Source organism: Vigna radiata, unplaced genomic scaffold (genome assembly GCF_000741045.1).
Source record: "Vigna radiata var. radiata cultivar VC1973A unplaced genomic scaffold, Vradiata_ver6 scaffold_91, whole genome shotgun sequence".
Classification (NCBI taxonomy): domain Eukaryota; kingdom Viridiplantae; phylum Streptophyta; class Magnoliopsida; order Fabales; family Fabaceae; genus Vigna; species Vigna radiata.
In genome coordinates this window covers 1,205,508-1,214,059 of record NW_014543115.1, presented here as the reverse complement: position 1 = coordinate 1,214,059, position 8,552 = coordinate 1,205,508, and positions in this window count along the sequence as shown.

Sequence of the window (8,552 nt, the reverse complement as noted above, 5' to 3'; positions counted from 1 at the left end):
GGGGGGGGTGAATTGGTGAGGTTTCAAAATCAGAGTCTTTTTAAAATCTTTTTCACGAAGTATGAACCTTTACAAAGTTTCTTTAATCACAAGGAATGAAAATTCTAAGTGCAGCGGAAAATACAAAGTTGACTATGAAAGCAGTACAGTCGACTTAATGTAAAAGTGTAGGGATAGAGAAATCAAACGCAGATTTTTATACTGGTTCGGCCTCAATGCATACATCCATTGTCCTTCCACAATCCGGAAGCAAATGCACTATAATGGTCAAGGTTTTTACAACAAGGCTTTTATAGAGACCTCCACGTCAAAAATATTAAACACCTCTCTAATCCTTTAACCAAAATATAGGCAGTACACACAACAAGATCTATAGCAAGATATCCCCTCTTCTGCAATCTTCAACCCACTTTGAACAATCCTCAAAGTGTACAGACTCCACGAGTCAACCCCTACAATCCCACAGGAAAACAACAACAATCTTTACAAAGATTGATAGAAATCTTGATCAGCAAATGAGCACCACAATGTGCAGGGTATGATCAGCTAGTAAGCACAAAAATCTTTCTCCTTCAAAGATAGATCACCACGGTCTTCTTGATGAGTTCTTGGAGCAAATTCTCAGAGATCACGATCTGTATATCAAAATCAAAGTGTTAGAATTTCCAAAGTTCTATGTGATCAACTGAGTCACGTCTATTATTAGTTTTATATAAATCAGACGCTCCTGTAGTCGACTAGGCCACTAATAAAGTCGACTGTCATCAGACAATTATAACAGATAAGTCAAACAATAGCGGTCAACAACAACCAAATTGATTTTGCATTTAATAGAGTTGACTAATAATTAATTGCCTAACTGATTTTTAAAATATAGCTTTTACTGTAGGTAGAAATCAACCATCAAGTACCCTCAAGACAAGAAGAGGAAGCAAAGAAAAGCATGCATAGCCTGGAAAACAGTGATGGTGAATCTTCAAGTGATGACGACTGAAGTGTTGAAGAGGAGTCAAACTTGTGTTTTATGGCACGTTCTGCACACTTAGATTATGATGGAGATGATGATTTCGAGAATGAACCGATAAAAGTCAAGTATGACATGTTACTAGATGCATTTCAGTAGATTCATACAGAAGTCATGCAACTCCAATATAAGGTAAATCGATTATCTATTGAAAGAAAAGACTATGAGTACAAAATTGATAATTTGGTAGAGGAAAATGAAAAGCTGAAAAATGATTTAGAAATTTGCTTTGAAATCTACAAAGACAGTTAAAACTAAAATACAAATTGTAGAAAAGAACTGTGATAATTGTCCAGTGCACATTGAGAAAATTGATTACTTAACCAAAACTTTAGCTAAATTTACTCAAGGAAAAGAAAATTGATATGTTGTATTAAAATCATCGGGAAGAGCAATTAATAGACAAGGTATTGGCTATAAAGCTAAGAGTAATAGGATACATTCCAAGAAGTTTATTGATCCTAGTAAACCTGTTACGAATGCATGTTTCTACTATAATACAATTGGCCACAATGTTAGAAACTGTTACTATATAAGGGTTGGAGTTTCGAAGGGAAAATATAAATGGATTCCTAAGGAACAACCTACTGCAACTGACAAGAAAGGACCCAAGTTTGTGTGAGTACTTGCGACCAAACCATTCAATTGTTTTGCCGGGATGTAGCTGCTTCTAAAGTAGAGAAAGTGCTCAAGGATGAACTGCAGTGAAGAAATCTCAAGTTCTTGAGTATTGATGAAGGTTGAAAAACAATTATTTTCATATGTGATTTTAGACCAAATTACTCCCTTTACTACTTAGAATGAGCTTAGAATCAAGCAAAACTCAATAAATGAGTCTGTAGAGAGTCAAAAGCTATTTTTAGCGATATTATGCTTGTTTTGCATTGTTTTGTAGCATTTTTGAGAAAGTGAAGAATGGAGTTGAAGATAAAGGTCGTAGACTCAAGAAAAGAGAAGAAAATTGAAGAATTGAAGAGTCGACGCACCGCCCGACGGCAAATTACACCGCCGGGCGGTCCAGGGTGAGGAGAAGGCACCTGGCGTGGGCGCTGGGCGGATTTGTGATTAGAGGCAAACCGCCAGGCAGTAGACCCCTGCCGCCGGGCGGTAGTGCGATTTGAGGGAAACCGCCAGGCGGAACAAGTGTGGCGCCGGGCAATTATCTGCTGGGCTTGGGCCTGTTTTCTGTTGCGCTCCTCACCTATAAATAGCCCTATTGCGAGTTTAGATGCATTCTTTTGACAAAGGGGGTGGCCAGACCTAATTTCACTCTCTGAGAGGATCTCTTGGATGCTTAGGCTCCTTTTCATCTTTTCTAGGGTTTGCTTTTTCATTCTTCATCCATTTTTCATCTAGTTTCACCATGACAATGGTGAACTAAACCCTATTGTTGTTGGGGGAAACAATGTAATCTTTTGATACTCTCTTTTATTGAAACTCTTATTTATTTATATGGTTTCCATATGCTTTGATTGTTAATTGTTGGGTTCTGATCTTTGCTTAATGCTTTTATCGTTTAACTCATTCGATAACTGTTGTTTGTCTTTATTGATACGGGGACGTACAGTAATGTCATGAACTGGTGAGTAATTCCTTGATTAAGCAATACCACCTAGGGATAGGGGTAGGAAGATCAATTATTTTTCACTTCTACTCTATAATGCTTTATTAATTGCTAGGGGAGGCTAGGGATAGCAAGCCAGTAATTAGTAATAGGNTCTTTTCACCGAGGGATCAGGTTAAGGGTAGGCTAAGAAAGTTGCATGACAATTAGTTAATCAAGCTAATAAATCAAGAGGAGTAAATAAGAGAGAGCGAATAAGATGAAATTCTAAACCCCCAACAACTCCATTCATCCATTATTTTCTTCTTGTCAATTGAATCAATCTCTTTTGCATGTTTATATTTTGTTCTCATACTCAATTAATTAATTTTTATTTTCAAGTCTTGCGATTTTAATTCACATGAACGATAAGGCCTTTCGAGTCTCTTGGGAAAACGATACTTGGACTTACCATTTATTATTACTTGATACGATTTGGTACGCTTGCCAATTCGTTAACAAGTTTTTGGCGCCATTGCCGGGGACTCGAGGTTTACTTTTTCAAGTAGTGTGGATTGACTGAATTTGACTTGTTTGTAATTATTTTTGTTTTATTTTTGTTTAATTGTGTTTTATTTTATTTTTCTGTAAAAGTGATTTTAGGGTTTGTTTCTTGTGTATGCATGAAGCAATCCATACTAGAAGCAGAAAAGATCAGCAACCTCTCTTAGAAGGTTTACCAAAAGGGAGGAGAAAGAGACGTCCTTCACGTGAGAGATCTCTTTCTCCTGAAGCATTTTTGCAGTCTGCGCTTGAGATTTCTGTTTCAGATTTTGAGGAGATGGCTAACCAACCTCCTCCTAGACGTACATTGGGGGACGCAGCAAATGCAGTAGGCCCCTTGAACTTCAACAGCATAATTGTTCCAGCTGATAACGCAGCCAGTATGGTAATGAGTCTGGCGCATCCAATTAGTCCAGAATAATCAATTCCATGGGTTGTCGAATGAGAATCCTTATAAGCATTTGACCATCTTTGGTGAGATTTGCAACACTGTCAAGATAAACGGAGTGTCGGATGACAGAGTTAGACTCAGTTTATTTCCTTTCTCTCTTGGAGGAAACACAAAGGATTGGTTCAATTCTTTCTCTGAAGGAACTTTCAAGACTTGGGAGGCGGTGGCACAGCAATTGAGGGCGACCCTAGTCCATGGGTTCGATAAGACTTCATACTTACTTCCTTTCCTTGGAGGTTTACGTGCTCATTCCAAGATGATGTTAGATGCCTCAGCTAGAGGTATTATCAATAGAAAAACGGAAGACGAGGCATATGACTTGATTGAGGAGATGACCTTAAATGAAGTATCACAGAGTGAGAGGGGCATACAAAAAGAAGGACTCTTGCATCTTCATGCTGAAGACGCTGCAGCTGCTCAGAATCACCTTCTCAGCCAAAAATTTGACAAGTTGACGAAGGTCCTCTCCGAATCAGAAATATTTCTCAGATACAACAACTTTGTGACTTATGCGGTGGTGACCATATCAATGGTCAATGTGCTTTCACTAAGGAGATGCAGTAGGATGTTAATTACATGGGAGCCCAATTTCAATACAAGCAAGGCAATTTTAACCAAGGGAATTCTAGCCAAGGTTGGAAAAACCACCCTAGTATTGGGCAGAGCCAGAATAATTCATCTGGACAAGTGGGCAACTTCCGGCAGTAACAACCCTCTCCCTTATGGCAGCAGGTGAACAGTTTAACTGAGACAGTCAGAGAGTTAAGTGGAAGATTTGATAAATTCTTTAAAAATTATGAATCCCAGTTAAATAGTAATCAGGCAAGCTTCAAATCATTGGAGTCACAGATTGGCCAGTTGTCGAAAAGGATCGAAACCACCAAGAAGCACCAGTTCCGGGCTAGCACTGATGTTAACCCCAAAGAAGAATGCAGAGTTGTTATAGTAAGAGAAAAAAAGAAGGCTGAGGATGGTCTAGTCAATGAGGGGAGCAGTGAAGACGGAGAAAAAGAGATGGTAGCTGCTAAGGCAAGAGAGGAGAGCCAGGAAATAGAAGAGGCTAGTGAGTTCAACGTTAGTGGAGGTAAAGAAGAGATGCGAGTTGAAAACAGTCATGATGGGAGATTTAGAGAGATCTTCAATCAAGTGACTATGGTACCTGAAGTAAATATGCAAATTCCTCCCTATGTTGAAAGAATCTATTTCAGTCTTGAAGAAGAGACTGAACTCACCAATGAAGAGGAGGATGTTGTTGTTCAATCTCTAAAGAGGGATCATCCACTTAAGGTAAAAGATCCGGGATGTGTAACATTATCATGTGCCCTGAATGATTTTGATGTGGAAGCCATGATAGACTCGGGATCTAGCATTAATATGATGCCCANAGATTTCCTGACAAAAATAAGAGGGATTGTGTTGAAACCGTCTGATCTTATTGTGACAATGGCTGATGGTTCGGTAAAAATACCGGTGGGAATGGCAGAAGATGTTATTGTACGAGTGGAACAACTTGAATTCTTGGCAGACTTCATTGTCATGGATATGGACACTGATGATGAGTTTCCTGTGATTTTGGGAAGGCCCTTCATGGCAACTTCGAAGATGCTTATTAGTGTTTATTATGGGCGAATAATGATGAGAGACTTAGATCACTTGTTTCTTTATACTGGGTATAATGAAAACAAGATCAAAGTGATGAAAAGACCCAGACGTGAGGAGCAGGAGAGCGAAGCCGAGCAAGAAGAGATCACATCGGATACTAATTATTCTGATAGTTGTAATGTTTTGCAGGCACTAGTGAATAAAAGCAGGAGAATCATTCACTCAAAAGACAGAGAAGAACCACTCCGACGGGGAAGCAAAGTGAAATATAAAAGGAAGGAGTGGATAATAAAGGAGCTGAAAGAAAAAGGGGATGTGGAAATTGAAGCACCATACAGTAGACAGGTCAAGAGGGTGGACAGAAGAAAATTGAGCCGGTGGGACGACGAGGATCCCAAAGTGAAGAAAAAGAGTTGAATTGTTGGAAATCATTTTTTGTGTTTTAAGAACAATTTTCATTTTCTGTTATTTTCACTTTTTACTTTCATTGGAACATGTAAATTTTGAATTTTTGGAACAATTTTTGGGTAGCATCTACTGAAGGATGCTAAAAATTTTTAAATCCACTGAAGGATTCCAGGAAGGCACACCTACTGATGGGTGTTGGAAGGAATTGCACTTACTGACAAGTGCTAAACAAGTTTGGGTTAGGCTCGTGACGTTAAACAAGCGTTACTAGGAGGCAACCTAGTTTTCTCTCTTTTACTTTTGCATTTTAAATTCCTAGAATAGGTTGAATTTTAATTTCAGTGTGTATGCTTTGCCTAAATACTTTTTTGAAGATGTTTGACTGACTGATATGCATGATGAGACTATTTGATGATGATTTGATGTGATTGATAATTGAGTTGCATTGCATGTTGATATTCTATGAAACAGATGTGTGATGAATTATGATTGTGATTATGATGCTAAGCAGGATGTATGAATGAATATTGTGTGAGAAAGCATGTTGTGTGAGGTATTGAGCTCCAGAGTTTTTATGGTTGAATGTATTGTTCACAGGAAAGCATGAATGATATCGCTTTAATCTCGACGATTGATTGAATTACATGTGAATGTCAGATGATCAAGGCCATTTTTTTGAAAACCATACAAATAAACAAGAGTTTCAATAAAAGAGAGTATCAAAAGATTACATTGTTTCCCCCAACAACAATAGGGTTTAGTTCACCATTGTCATGGTGAAACTAGATGAAAAATGGATGAAGAATGAAAAAGCAAACCCTAGAAAAGATGAAAAGGAGCCTAAGCATCCAAGAGATCCTCTCAGAGAGTGAAATTAGGTCTGGCCGCCCCCTTCTGTCAAAAGAATGCATCTAAAATCGCAATAGGGCTATTTTAGGTGAGGAGCGCAACAGAAAACAGGCCCAAGCCCAGCAGATAACCACCCGACACCACACTTGTTCCGCCTGGCGGTTTCCCTCAAATCGCACTACCGCCCGACGGCAGGGGTCTACCGCCTGGCGGTTTGCCTCTAATCGCAAATCCACTCAGCGCCCATGCAAGGTGCCTTCTCCTCGACCTGGATCGCCCGGCGGTGTAATTTGCCGCCGGGCGGTGCGTCGAATCTTCAATTCTTCAATTTTCTTCTCTTTTCTTGAGTCTAAGACCTTTATCTTCAACTCCATTCTTCACTTTCTCAAAAATGCTACAAAACAATGCAAAACAACCATAATATCGCTAAAAATAGCTTTTGACTCTCTACAGACTCATTTATTGAGTTTTGCTTGATTTTAAACTCATTCTAAGTAGTAAAGGGAGTAAATTGGTCTAAAATGAATATGAAAATAACTGTTTTTCAACCTTCATCAACACCCCAAACTTAAAATTTGTTTGTCCTCAAGCAAACAAAAGAAAACAACAAACAAAACAGAGCTTGGCTTCATACTATTTCATCCAATGATTCAACATTCCCAAAGTACATGACAAACACTACTCAATCCCAAATCTTCAATGAAATCAAAATAAGATGCATGCATGCTTTCAATCCAGAGATTGCACAACAGATGTTACACATTATGAATGACCAATCCACTAAGCAAAAATGCACTCATGAAAATTAACAGTTCATACCAAGCAAGTGTTTCACTCAATCACTCAAGTGTTTAGGGTGACACTCCAACTCTCTATCATTCACAAGTCACAAGAACTAAAATTGTCATTCATCTCAAACAATCAACATCTTTACATGCAAATACCATCAAAAGGACTTTTCCAAGGCTTGTAATAAGGTTGGGCTAACAAGAAAAATTGGTTTTTCTGGAATACAAAATCCTTGAGTTAAGAGAGCTATCAAAGTATTCAATATTTAAGCACAACTCTCTTCCTCACCACTCTCACTAGTTCCCAACTTTTTCCCTTTTTCTTTTTCTTTTGCATTGAGCCCATCTTCATGCTTTTCTTCTTTTCTTTTCTTTTTCTAATGAATTTTTCTTTTCACAACATTTGAGCTCAATGTTTTTCACTTGCCTTTCAATTTCCCTCATGCAACCCCAAACTTGAACCTTTTCATCACATACAGTTTAGCTCATCCCAACTCAAGGTAAAGAATCTCAAGACAAGGGTTCACATCTTGTTTAAGGCTAAGGTTCAAAAAGGGTAAAATATTAAAGGGTAAAATATTATTGATATGGGGACGTACAGTAATGTCATGAACTGGTGAGTAATTGATGGGTGTCGCGACCCATACAAATTTGATTGCAATTTAGAAATGCAGTATAATGCTAGGGAATGACCCCTAGGTCGTCTCTCAAGGACCAACTGCGGTTCAGAGTCAAGTCTAACACGAAAAAGGGGGGCGGGTTTGAAAAGTGTTTTTGTGAATATGAATAACTAAATTAAAATGAATGGACATTAAACTCAACTGTGTAAGTTAGAAAACATCAAGGTAAAATAAAGTGCTAAACCCAACATTTCAACAAACAATTATCTAAACATAATTAAGACTATTAAAATGCAACACTAAATTAGAGGAATCAAATGCAACTAATCCTACTATGCAAATTAATGCAAAACAAAGAGATAATTAAACATGCTTTTTCATCTATCAATTATGTGACCAATATTCATCTACCAATTGAAATTAAAAGGTGCAAATAGCTTGACAAACCCCCTTGGGCCGTGAGCTACTAGTCCACCAAGGCCCAACTTCAATTTTGATTTTTCTTCCTTAAATGAACATGCAAGGTGTGTTGACTTCTTATACATGTGCTCCATACTTCAAGACAACAAACATATGCCTTAAACACACCATAAAACCATGCTTTCCTCCCTTTCCATGCAGCAAAATTCGGACTCCCACACACCAAGGCACCAAACTTACGTGAGCTAGAGAGAAATGGCCACAAAAAGTGCTTCAAACCAAT